This window comes from Peromyscus californicus, unplaced genomic scaffold, assembly GCF_007827085.1.
Source record: "Peromyscus californicus insignis strain IS unplaced genomic scaffold, ASM782708v3 Scaffold_20__1_contigs__length_68692818, whole genome shotgun sequence".
NCBI classification, from domain to species: Eukaryota; Metazoa; Chordata; class Mammalia; order Rodentia; family Cricetidae; genus Peromyscus; species Peromyscus californicus.
This window is the reverse complement of record NW_026294503.1, coordinates 30,371,719-30,386,156: the sequence shown is the minus strand read 5'-3', so window position 1 is coordinate 30,386,156 and position 14,438 is coordinate 30,371,719.

Below are 14,438 nucleotides of genomic sequence, written 5' to 3'. Positions count from 1 at the left end.
ATTAAATATAAAAATTTCCAGAAATAAATAATCCACAAATTTAAATTGTGCATGTACAGTGTCCTGATTAGCATTATGTAATGTCCCACTGCCCCATTCTCTTACCCAGAATGTGAATCATCCTTGTGTCCACTGTATCTACACTATATACGCTACCTGTCTGTTAGTCACTTCACAACCTTCTCAGTTGTCAGACCTATCATCATCTTCATATCATAGTACTGGTTTTCTTGTAACCCTTGTTTTACTTAAAAGTATCCCCCAAACATAGGAGTGCTGATGCTAGCAATTTGCATACACCAAAGAGAAGCTGAAAATACTGCCTTCAGATGAAAAAGTGAAAGTGTTGTATTAATAAGAAAGGGGAAAGAGTGTATGTGGACGTTACTAAGATCTGTGGTAAGAATGGATCAATAAAAGCGTAGCGAAGAAAAGGAGTCATGCTAATTTCTTTGTCATACCTTAAATTACAAAAGCTAGGACCGTGGTGCATAACAAGTATTTGGTTAGGGCATAAGTTACTAAGTGTATGTGTAGTTGGGTTTTTTTTTTCCTCGTTGGGGGTCCGCCATCCAGCTCTCAAATAAATACACAGAGACTTATTCTTATTTACAAATGCCCAACCTTAGCTTGGCTTGTTTCTAGCAAGCTTTTCTAATTTAAATTATCCCATCTATTTTTTGCCTCTGGGATTTTACCTTTCTCTATTCTATATACCTTTCTTTACATTTTACTCCATGGCTGGCTGGGTGGCTGGGTGGCTGGCCCCTGGTGTCCTCCTCTCCTTCCCCTTTTCTCACTCCTCCCTCTTTTTCCTCCTACTTATTCTCTCTGCCTGCCAGCCCCGCCTATCTCTCTCCTGCCTATTGGCCGTTAGGCTCTTTATTAGACCAATTAGGTGTTTTAGGCAGGCAAAGTAACACAGCTTCACAAAGTTAAACAAATCCAGCATAAAAGAATGCAACACATCATCGCATCATTAAACAAATATTCCACAGTATAAAGAAATGTAACACATCTTAAAGTAATATTCCACAATATGTATGTGTATATTGTATAAAAATATAGCACTTTAAAAAAAAACACTTTTAGCCGGGCGGTGGTGGCGCACGCCTTTAATCCCAGCACTCGGGAGGCAGAGCCAGGCGGATCTCTGTGAGTTCGAGGCCAGCCTGGGCTACCAAGTGAGTCCCAGAAAAGGCGCAAAGCTACACAGAGAAACCCTGTCTCGAAAAACCAAAAAAAAAAAAAAAAAAATCACTTTTAGAGCCAGTATTGTCTGTAGCTTCAGGAATTCACTGGGCTTCTTTACCCTCAGAAAAAGGAAGACTTGTTATGCTGGTTCATTTTTTAATGGCTACAAGAATCTTGGGATTAAAAAATTGAATTATTTGGGGCTTGGGAGATGGCTCAGCAGGTAAAGACACAAGCATCACAACCTGGTGATCTGAGTTCATTCTTCCAAACTCAAGTAAAAAGCCAGCATGGACTGAGCTTCTGTGGTCCCAGCACTTCTATGACAAGATGGGAAGCAGATAGAAGAATTGCCCAGAGATTCCCAAGCCAGATAACCTGGTTATGCAGCACAGCAGCACCAGCAAGAGAGAGACAGGCCTTAACAAGGTAAAAGAAGAAAATTGATTCCCAAAAGTTGTTATCTGGCCCCCACACACATGCCATGGCATGATTGCGCCCACATTCACACACACATGCATGTGCATGCATGTACACACACAAACACACACACATACAAAAAAATCAGTGTTTCTTAAAACACATTAGCTAAAACATGTAACTTATTTATCTAGGTGTTCATCAGTGGATGCACAGACAAAGAAAATGTGGTACTGGGCTGGGGATACACTTAAGTGATAGAGTGGTAGTATACATGAGACATTCTGTCTAATCCCAAGTATAGGAGAGAAAAATGGGGGGAAACAGAGAAGAGAGAGATAGAGACAGAGACAGAGATACAGACAGACAGAATTTTAGTCAGTCATTACACAAGAGTGAAATTATGACATTTGCAGGAAAATGGATGGAACTCACTATACTAAACAAAGTAAGCCAGACACAGAAAAACAAATACCACATTTTTTCTCTTGTGTGGCATTTAGATTTAAATTTTACATACATACATACATAAGACATGAATGTAGACAGGGGACTATTGAGAGAAGAGAAAATGGTCTAGAGGAAATGCAGAGGAGGAAATAAGAGAGGGTAATGGATTTCATGGCATGAAAACAGAGTGTGACTATTTGGGAGAAAGGAAACCACAAAGAGAGGAAAATGGGGTTGGGGTACATGGAGCAGAAGAAGCCCTGGGTGAGTGAAGTTCTGTGAAGATTAATTATTGACTTGAGCACAGCCATGTCAAGGACTCCAAAGCCTAGGACCCATGGGAAAATGGCAGTCTCCCCCATCCATCTGCTGTGCACCCCCCCATCAGAGGGATGGCAAAGCCTTCCTTTAATCCTTGTGCATATGCTGATAGTGTGTGTGTGTGTGTGTGTGTGTGTGTGTGTGTGTGTGCGTGTGTGTATAAAAATGTGCACTGTAGCTATCTGCTTCTCCCCCAAATATTTATGGCCTAAAGACTGGTCCCTTACAGACCTGCTCCTACCTGGGTTAGCTAAACCTGTCTCTTTAGTCCACCTATACACCATAAATTCTGCCTCTCTGCATATCTGTGTATAATAATACCATCTCCTTGTTCAGCTGTGTGCAATAACCCCACCCCCCTGTTCAACTGTATACAATAAAGATCCTGAGCTTCCAGGGTACTACGGCTGCTCCATCATCAGAGAGCCCAGTCCACTTGAACCCAGTTTTTCTGTATTTCTATACATGTGTCTGTCTGTCTGCCTCTCTCTCTCTCTCTCTCTCTCTCTCTCTCTCTCTCTCTCTCTCTCTCTCTCCCCTTCATTCCCTCGCTGCCCAAGTCAGGTAAAGTCCCTGGGGCCATGCAAGGACCCAGCAATGGGAAATGGGTACAAATCAGAACAAAGTATGGTGGTGTATATGTATAAACTTGTCATTATGAAACCCATTGCTTTATTTGGAACTAGAAGAATTCATTTTTAAATGACACACGCAGATAATTTTTTTAAGTGTTGAGAAGAAAGCAGTAGCCTATAAATGGTGACCAATATGGGAATTCATACAATCACTAATGAAAAACTTGTCCCATGCCCCCTTGTCCCCAAAGCATTCTGCAACCCTCACTTCCTTAGATTTTAGTATAGTACAACCCAACATACTCTTTTGCTCAAAAGAGAACCTTTGGCCACGTTTATATTGATGTGGAATACATTCCTATTCTCTGCCGATTATTCTGATCTGAGTATTGAGGAGTCTCTAATATACCTCCTTTCCGTGGCACTTGATGGCTATGGCAGTTAATCTTGACTGTCAACTTGACAAGACCTGGTGTTGTGCAGAAGACCTCTGGGTGTGTCTGTAAGGGCAAAGCCATCGAGATTTAACAGAAGATAAAAGACGTGCTCTGAAAGTCAGCAGCAGCATCCTCTGAACTGTGGTCCTAGAATGGAGAAAAGGGGCAAAGTGAATTGAGTCAAACTATTCATCTCCCTCCCCTCCCTGACCACAGATTCAACGTGACCAGCTGCTACAAAGTGACCGACCAGTTGTTTCCTGTTCCCTCACCATTCTTTCCTGGCTATGAAGGACTGTGCCCTCAAACCTGTCTCCCCTAAGTTTCTCTTGCGAGGCATTTTGCCACCGCAACAGGAAAAGTAACTGATACAATGAGGAATCTCTAGCTAAAAGCAGAAGCAGCAGCTAGAAAGTCAGACCCAGCAACACTCTCTGTAGTCTCTGCACCCAAAATTCTAACGAAGTTTCCCACTTCTATTACCAAGACCTGCTTTCTCCAGTTTTCCTGTAACACGACTATGTGTGTCATCATTGTGAGCTACGGGCTACACTGAGCCTCCGTTCCACTCTTGTTCTGACTAGAGGAATTAGAAAGCTAAAACTACATGTCTGCCTCAGGGTCCCTTGCAAGTTAAAGCGCTATATACAAATTAGTCCCATCCGTTCCATGCATTATGGTGAGGTCGGGGAAGCAAATCACCCGACCTCCCTTGGCTGTTGGTTCTGCCAAGCAAGAGCACGGAGAAGTGAAGTTTGCCTGGAGCACCAATAACTGTCCCTTCTCCATCTTTCTGCAGGTTCAGCGCTGGTGACAGCAGGAAGCAGCAAGTTCTTGGTTTCAACTTAGCTCTGATGATGACCTCAAAAGGAATGGCTACTCCGTTGTAGTGTGTGCTTTACCGCACTCACGGGGCGGGGGGGGGGGGGGGGGGGGGGGGACCAGACACAGCGACACACATTTGAAACCCAGCACCGGGAAGGAGAGATAGGCAAATCCTATACACCTCCTGGCCAGCCAACCTAGCCAAAATGGCGAGCCCCAGGGCTCAGTGCAAGGCTTTGTCTTGGAAAATAAGGCGGAGAGCAATTGAGGAAGCCACTCCGTGTCGAACTTGGCTTCCACCTACATGTGCAGGCCCGTGCGCAAACACGCGCGCGCGCGCGCACACACACACACACACACACACACACACACACACACACACACACGCACGCACGCACGGTGGGGGGTGGCATACAAAGACACAGCATACACAAGGAAATCATTTTTTAAAGGGGCCTTAGAGGCTGGGTGAGATAGTTCAACAACGAAAGGCGCTTATTGCGCAAACTTGGTAGCCTGAGCTTAACCCCAAGAACCCACAGGAAGTGGGAAGGAGAGAACTGACTCCACATAGTTTTCCTCTGACCACCCCACACATGTCACGCGTGCCCACATAGACACATCCTGCACGTACCCAGTACTGATCATAAAATAACAATAATTTAAAGAATTTTAAAAAGCATTTTGTCACTATTGTGCCTCCGCTGGCTTCACTAGCAATCATGTAGGAACTTTCATAACCACCATCCCCCACTTTTCTTTTCAAACAGTGTGTTGGTGGGTGGCCTAGGCTGGTCTCGAACACATGATTGTGATCGCTAACATGTTGATGGCTAACTTTATGATTAAAAGTTTTAAATTACTGTGCTTAAGCAAAACTATAAAGCAAAAAAAAAACACAAAAAAAAAGAAAAAGAAAGAAAAATGGACTTCCAAATATTAAGGGCTGCTGAGGGTTAATTTTTGGTAGTGCCTGGTCTTGTTCAACTCTAAGAAAACTGCTGGCTCTACTTCTGGAAACAAAAGTCTGCTTTGCACGGGATGACCTTCTGCTTGCACATAGACAGAATGTAACTTCGTGTTCCTTGCCTTGGTAAACCCCTGACTGAGGTGACTGGGCGCTGTATTTGGGAATCCCAAGTGCCAGGTGTGACCTGGTGCCAGTATATGAATGAATAAAAGCCTCTTCTTTGTTAATATTTATTAATGGTCAGACTGGTGAATCTCTGAATGACCCCAGGCCCATAACAATGATCTTCCTGCCTTTTCTTCTTTATTGCTGGGTTTATGGGCCTATGCCACCATGAACCGTTTTAGTAATTTTTTAATTTAAAAAATTTCAAAAAGAAAAAAATCAGGGTTATGAGGCTATCATTGGAGCCATTGGTTTATGTACTCCTTTTTTTTCATCCTAGTGATAATAGTGAAAAGCAGAATGCCTCCTGGACCATTGATGATGTTCCTGAGCTAGTGCCTTAACCAAGTTTGATGTTCCATTAGTCAATCTACTTGTTGCCTGGTCCGGTATTGCTTGATCATGAAGCCAGCTTAATGATGGCTCTTCGCTCACGATTCCTGGGAAATAGACACCAAGAGGGTGACTGACTGGGAGCATCTTCAGGATCAGCACCTGTGAGAAAGGAAGCAAACAAGGCTGGGCAGGAGAAAGCACTTAAATTTGAGGTGGTTTCGAAGGAGTTCATATCCCACCCTTATGGAACTCTGGAGCAGAGTTAAATGGAGCTCAAGGAGACAAGTATCTGTACTCTTACTTTCTGATGCCTATGTTTACCTGTCTCTGTGCATAGGCTCCTCCTGAAAGAGGCAATGGCTTTGAGCCGGGAAGCTCTCCTAGCTAAGGATAATTCTTGAGCCTCGACCTCAGCTATAACCCATCACAATAATTTTTGCAACACCTGGCGAAATACTGTGTCCTTCAGAAGGGGAATGGCTGCATCCAAAGCACTCACCACACACAGAACCTTTAGCACAGGTTGCCGTGGAAACAGGACTCTCGTGAGGGGGCCATGTAGTAGTTAGGCTTACTTATACCAAAAGTCCTCAAAAAAAATAATAATAATAAGGATGTGGGGAGAGTCCAACAAGATGGTTCAGTGGATAAAGGTGCTTGTCACCAAGGCTTACAACTTGAGTTCTATCCCTGGTATTTACATAGTGGAAAGAAAACTGTTACCCACAAATTGTCTTCTTACTTCCATGTGTACACATGTACCACATGCATACACACATACACACACACACACACACACACACACACACACACAGTCATGAATAAAAATAAATAAATAAATAAATACATACATACATACATAAGAAAAGAAACCTTCAATCTGGAAGTGGTTTGTCATTTAGGTTTTTGAAGTCTTTGATCTGAAACACAACTTGAGATTTTGTAGCTCATTCCCCTCTTTTGTAAAAATGAGGTAACAGCGCTCCTAAGGTAGTGAATTCTTTCTTTTGGGGCCTCAGAGCCATTCTGTAGATCTGGACATTTTTCTGTCTTGACTTAATTCATGGCATGACTCCAGCCTTTCATTTGTTTGGCAAAAATGTCTGTCTAGTTGTTCATTATGCAAAAGTTATATAATCTGTATTTATGATGTTTAAATCATTCAGAAAAAGTGCCCTTGAGAGTTCAATTGCTAAGCTTTTTGCACATTCAATTACCATAATTGATTAAGCTATAAATATCTCTATAAAATTAAACATAATCCTTTGTTGTTCAAGTATATCTATGACAGATAGACAGGAAATCTATGCAACCCAATACTTACTCAATTCCAAGGACAATAACTACTTACAAGAGGACCAGCTTATTGTCATTAGTACATCATAATCTCCTATTTTATATCTTCTATACATGTGTGGTCTCAGTTAGCCTTCCCAAAAGCTGCAATGTGGACAGGAAGCAAATTATTAGTTGGTATTTACAGATGAATGATATTGAGACAAGCAAAATGGCTCACTGAAATCCCTATACCCAGTAAATGGTGGGGCCAGGGGAAAGCAGTTCATCTTCTCATAGTCCAGGTGAGAAAAAGAAAAGAAAAAAGAAAACCTATTATGATTCCAAGGTCTTTGTAAAAGCCCCTTGAGTTCAGGTAGAACCCATTGAAGCTTAGAATATGCAAAAAGATGGAATACCACTCTCTTGATGACTGGATACATTTTGTTACACAAAAGTCTGTAAGTGAAGAAGATACTCATACTGGCCAAGATAAAATCATTGGCCATGTTGTGAAGAGCTTATCTGGAAGCCATATGGTAGGGACTCTGGGCAACCTCCAGGGCCTGAGTATGTCATCCCACCAACACCCAACAAAACACTGGGTTGAATTCTGTTGACAACCTGGATGAGCATGCTATTCCACATTCAAGCTGCAGATGGTAACAGCCTAGTTGAGACCTCATGTGCAGTATGGTAAGGCCCTGAGCATTCTGTTTCTAGGTTTCTATTTGCAGATTAGACATATCCATGCTTCTGACCAACAGAAACATAATGTGTGTTATTTTAAGCTGTCTAGTATGTGGTAATTTGTTATATGACTAGAGAAAAATTATTATTAAAATCAACCATAAAGTTATCTATAACTCCATCTTCTTCACTCAAGATTTTCCCCAATGGCAAGCTCATGTGCAGGCAGACCACCAGTAGTTAAGGTTTACTGGAGGCAATCCATCAGCAGAGATGCTCTAAAAGCCATCCTGATCATGTGAAGGAATCTACAGGGCCACGAGACAGAAGAATGTGGTCCCTCAAATGGCAAACCACCTTTCCACCTCTAGGCCGTTTTCAGAGAAAGAAAAGTACTTCCACACAGTTGATGAAGACAGCATCAGAAACTGTAGAAACATAGCATTCATCAACATACCATTACTTAAAGAGAAATTAACAATGAGAATGAGACCAGGGCTATTTCATAAAGTTCTCAGACATATCCATTTATATATGAGTGGAATCTAAGACCCAGATTCAAATTGGGTTGCCAAAAATAGTTCGAGGTGTATAGACTGATCATTTATATGTACATAATTATTCACCTGGAAAATCTCACAAATAAAGAGAGAACCTTTAATAAGGCAAAATATACATCTAGAAAGAGATGCAGACAGTTAAAGGGGAAATCACAATATTATTTCAAAAGACTGAAACAGACCATGCTATTGAAGGGATGAAATGCTGATGTACCACTTGTTTGTGAAGTTTTTCATCTTTGGAATACACCACAACATACTCTTGATGAGGGCTCCATTGCTCCCATACTATGAATGTACAAGTCCACCCATTGGTGAAGATAGATGTGAGCTCCATCATTGAGGTCAACTCAATAGTTTTCCAGTTCATCCCAACTATCCTGAGAAGCCACTAGCCCTGTAGCTTGGGTAGTTCTTCCAGAGTTGGTGTGAAATTTACTGCTAGCTACGGATACCATAGGGATACCTCTTTTCATCTTAGAGTTTAAGGGCTCATAGGGTGGTAAATACTTAGACCTTTAAGTCATTATATTTAAATATTGGATATGTGCTGAGGAATTAGGCCCACCCTGATTTTTGTAAAGGTTTTGGTATAACTATGCCCGTGGGTCTCAATATTGTAGCAAAGAGCCAACTTGCAATACTTAAATACAGTTACTTGTACAAGGCACAATCCATGTGTTAACAGTGGTTTTTATCCAGAATTCCTTCCTTGTGGCTGGCCTCCAGGCTAAAATGATTGGCTTGGCATGGCATCCAGCACTGTGCTGGCAAACCGAACGGAAGATAAGAAGGAATTGGAATCAAAATGTGTCCTGGACCAAGAGAGTAATGTGTCCTCCAGGGATTGGAATCATCAAAGCTGTCCCCTGATGGTGTCATCTGGTCTGAAGCAATTTGGTCCTTTGAACTGTAGCCCTCATATTCATCATGACAATTGGAAGGGCCTCCAGCCACGTGAGGCTTGCTTTTTGTTGCAGTTGGCTTCATGTACTGAGGGAAATGTGGAAGCAGGCAGCCCAGATTCTCAGCAAAGACTACTTACGAATGTTAATATCATTTCTTCCAGAACTTCAAGAGGAGAACAACAGTCTAAATTCTCACAAGCCATTACCAAATTCTTCCATTACCAAGAGGCTGAAGCCCCACTCAAGCTGCTGAATTCTCCCATGCACCAACTTTTTCCCCATGGAACCCTGTTTAGGGATACCCTAAGAAATGTGGTTCAAAGTCTGAGAGCAGATGGAACTACATTCTTTCATCTTCACAGGAATATACAGTTCTTAGAAAAAGTTAATACATTCAATTAAGTTGTGCATATTTCATACAACTTTGTCTAATTTGCAGTCATGTATAGAGCCCTTCTTATATTCCTTTTGTATGAAAATGTTATTTTCTTGACTAGATGTATCAGAAACAGCCAATACAAAGAAATAAATTGTCTTGGAAACAGCCAGGGAAAACGACTAATTCCTTACATGACTATTATTTCTTCTTAAACTTTTGAAAGTGTATATGATAGCTACAAGAAAAACTGATTAATCCTGGCAGCTGAGATTTCCACAGTTTGTACATGAAATATATTTGACCACACAATGTAAAAGGGCAAAGATAAAAAGACCTTCAAGATGCATACAGAAATGGTACACTGTTGATTCTAAGTAGAGTATGAAATGTTAAGGATAAATATTGCAATTCTAGAGTAACTACTAAGGATGGAAAAAGGAGAAAACATTATTTGGTCTGCTCAGGATACTTACAAAATACCACAGACTGGGGACATTTTGCACAGTTCTGGAGGGTGAACATCCAAGATAAAGGAGAAAATGGGGTTGGTAAGGGTTTTCATATTGTGCTGTGAATGACTACCCTATATCCTCACATGGCTTCCCCTTAGTGTGTAAGGCTGAAGCAGAGGGAGTAACATCTCTCACCACCACCCATGCCTTATCTTGCAAGGGCCCTCTTCCCATCATGTGGGCCCTACAATCGACTTCATCTAAACCAAAGCGCATCCCAAAGGTGTCATCTCCAAATATCATGCTATAGGTTAACATGCCAGCATATGAATTTAAATGACATAATTTAGTCCAGAAGAGTTAAAAACAAACAAACAAATGTAACACAGGGCTAGCTCGGGAGCTCAGAAGTAGAGTGCTTACCTCAGTAATAGAGTACAAAGTCCTGAACCCTAGAGGAAAAAATAGAGAAAAATATGCAAATGACTCAAAAGATGGCAAGAAATGGAAAATGGAAGAATGAAAACAGATGTCAAAATGATAGAACTATATCCAAACACATATCAAGATTTACATGAAAGGAAGATGCTTTGGAGATAAGAATGCCCAGGCTCAGAGACAAGGGTACACAGATGTAAGGGGCATAGCAAAATTCCAGCTCAGTTTGGCCCAGACTCCCAGACTCTCTAGAATGTAAACAGTTCTTATCATACTCTTCAAGTAGTCAAGGTCTCAGATCTACTCACATAGGGGTACTAGTGGCCACAGTCAGAATCCAGAGGTCAACAGCCAGAGAGCCAATAGGTTCCCTTGCTCCAAATATCTGAATCCCTGAGACTCTTGGCCCAGCCCACCTCCTGGCTCTTACCTGGAACACCCAAGTGCTTATACCCCTAAAGGCCAGCTTTTGAAGATGGGGAGAAGGGGGTGTCTTATTGATAAAAACAGGCCCTAAAGGCCTCAGGCCATCATCTGCATGCCTTCAAAGGAGTAAGTTCCAGGGGTTGTTACCAAGACTCAGCCAGGAAGTCTCAACAGAGCTGCACAACACCCTCCTGCAAGTAAAAAACTGCCTTAAGCACTTACCCCACTCCACCCTGCAATTCCCAAAGCTGTCCTGGGGTATTTCTTCATCCTTCAGGCATGTGGGAGGAAGGAAATCCCAGGCCATGACTTCTACAAGTGATGGGTTGCACTCTGCCTGAGATGCCACTAAGGTGCTGTCCTGGGCATGACATTCTGCCAGTATGCTCTCCCTGGGCCTGGTTCATGAAGAATCAGTCACCCCGATCCACCTCCAGGAAACGAGGAGGCAAGTGTGCTTCCCAGAACTGGCTACACCTCCCTGAATCCCCAGAGAATAGCTTGCTGCCAATCAACCTCAGAGTGATGACAATAAACCCCAGCATTCCTTTATAGTAATAATAATAATAATAATAAATGCAACTGCCATCTGTCATGCATCTAATTGTCAGGCGAGGCTGCTTTTATTATTCTTTTGATAATGCTAATAATGACAAACATATTGTGCCAGCCCCTGTGCTAAGAACCTTTCTTGAAGTCTTTCGTTCAGTCCTCCCATTAAACCTGTGTGGCAGGTAACATGACTCCCATTTTCCTAGTAAAAGGTCTGAGGCTCAAGGAAGTGAGTCAGCCAGCACGAGTATGTAGGAGAGAGGCCAGGACTGGAGGCTAATTCTGTCTCACTGAAAAGATGTTTCTGGCATCAACATCTTAAAAGATATCAATAATGTGCTAGCATTTTTAAATGAGAATATTTTTACTTATTCTTTAATAATTTCATACATGTATGCACTATATCTTGCTCATTTCTCCTCCGACCCCCAGAACCCCACATGGCATATTCTTTTCCCACCACCATGTCCTCTTCTTAGCACTTTTAATATGAAAAAACAACACTGTTGCTGGGCGGTGGTGGTGCACGCTTTTAATCCCAGCACTCGGGGAGGCAGAGTCAGGCGGATCTCTGTGAGTTCAAGGCCAGCCTGGGCTATGGAGTGAGTTCCAGGAAAGACGCAAACCTACACAGAGAAACCCTGTCTCAAAAAAACCAAAAAAAAAACAAACCAACAACAACAACATTGTTGTGGTGGTTTGAAAGAAAATGGCCCCCAAAGGGAATGGCACTGTTAGGTGGTGTAGCCTTGTTGGAGGAAGTGTGTCTCTGTGGGGGCGGGCTTTGAGGTTCCTTTTGCTCAAACTTCCCTCAGTGTGACTGTCAGTCAACTTCCTGTTGCCTGCAAGATGTAGCACTCTCAGCTCCAGCATATTGTTTGACTGCATGCTGCCATGCTCCCCGCCATGATAACAGACTGAACCTCTGAAACTGTAAGCGAGCAAGTTTATTTAAACAATTAAATGTTTTCTTTATAAGAGTTGCCGATATCATGGTGTCTCTTCACAGCAATAGAAACCCTAAGACAATTGTCATCACAAACCCCCAATAAAGTCAAGCCATGAGGAGGACCAAACCACAATGAAGAAAGCTCATCTTCAGGGTCTAGAGAGAGGGCTCAGTGTATGGAAGCATGGTGATCTGAGTTCAGATCCTAGCATCCTTATAAAATGCCTGGTGTAGCTATACCTACACCTATAATCCAGAACTGTGGAGGTAGAGAAGGTAGGATTTCTGTGGCTTGCTGGCTGTCAGTCTAGCTACAAATTCAGGGGGAGACCATATCTCAAGGGAATAAGGCAAACTGTGATAGAGCAGGACACCCAACATCTTCCTCTGGCCACTATAAGTGCACACAGAGCTTGCACACAAAGAAACATAAATCTTTTAGCAATGCTGAAAATTCCTTGTTAAATTATGCCATTACAACTAGCCACCATCAATTCCAATATTAAACAAGCACTTTTTGTATTGGATGTTATTGCATAGTATACTGAGCAAAGCAAACAAGTTTTGCATCTTTACAAAAGTTTGCAGTCTAGTGGGGGAATGAACAAATATGTAAGAGTATAGGAGAATTAGTAAGACAAAGGAAGCACACACAAACACACCTAACACAGCCTTGGGTGAAAATGACTAAGATAAATCCTAAGATTGGCCATGAAAGGACAGACAGATGTGCAACAGAGAACGTTCTCAGCAAAGAGAGGAGTTCAGGTAAAGGTCCAGATGTGAGAGAAAGCATGTGTGGCCCTCTTAAGACACAGAATGGAGACAAGCCAGTAAGAACTAAGGGAAGAACAGAGACTTGATCAGATACTGTGCACTCTATTTCATGAGCAGGTGGATGCTATCAAAGGCATCTGATCAGGAAAGCATCATGGTCCCATTTCCATCTCAGACCTTTGCAAACCCAGCAAGAATTGTCTTGGTCTATCCTGTGCAACTGTAACAGAATGAAGACCAGAGATTTCTTTCTCATAGATCTCAAAGCTGGATAGTTTAAGGTTGAGCAGGTCATGTCTGATGAGGGCTGTCTGGCTGTGCCATCCCGTGGTGGAAGGGAGTAAGAGGAACACAAGAGAAAAGGGCTTAAACTCTGCCAATCAGCATAATTGGTTCATAAGAGTGGAGACCTCACGACCCGAAGACCTCCCCTTAGGCCCCGCCTCCCAATACTGTTGCATTGAGAATTGCTTCAACTTGAGTTTGGGAAGGACAAAAGTAATCAAGTGACAGGCACCCTGCACCACCACATACCCAACTCTGCCAGGAGCTAGGTATGTGCTATATGGTCATGTCATTTCACTCATCGGGGTCACAGACTTCTATGTGGTAAATGGTGTTAATAGTAAGCACCTCAAAGGATTGTTGTGAAAATTCACAAAGAGACACATACACCAACTGGTACATGGAAGATGGATAAACAGAGGAGTAAAAGAGCCATTGCATTGCATATGCGTATTTCCCCTAGATTCCTGGTACCTCGGATTTTACAGCTATTCTCCCAGGGGAGAGATGTTGGAAGCTGTGTGGCATTTCCCCTGTGGATTCCTCCACAGATTCAGCTTCTGGTACCATGTGCTTATCTCAGGGCTCACAATGAAGGTAGGTGGTCTTCTTCAGGGGCACATGTAGCTGGAGTTTTCTCTACCGGCCCCGCCAAGCCCCGGCAGTCCGACAGCCCACTTATAAAATAAACACACAGACGCTTATATTATTTACAAACTGTATGGCCGCAGCAGGCTTCTTGCTATCTAGTTCTTATATCTTAAATTAACCCATATCTATTAGTCTATAAGTTGCCACGTGGCTCGTGGCTTACCGGTACCTTACATCTCGCTTTTTATGGCAGCGGCTGGCAGCGTCTCTCTGCCTCAGCCTTCCTGTTCCCAGAATTCTCTTCTCCGCTTGTCCCACCTATACTTCCTGCATGGCTACTAGTCAATCAGTATTTTATTTATTAACCAATCAGAGCAGCACATTTAACATACAGAACATCCCACAGCAGGCACAGCCAAGTTGGAATGTGGGATGAAGATGAGGCATGGGGCTACAGTCACAC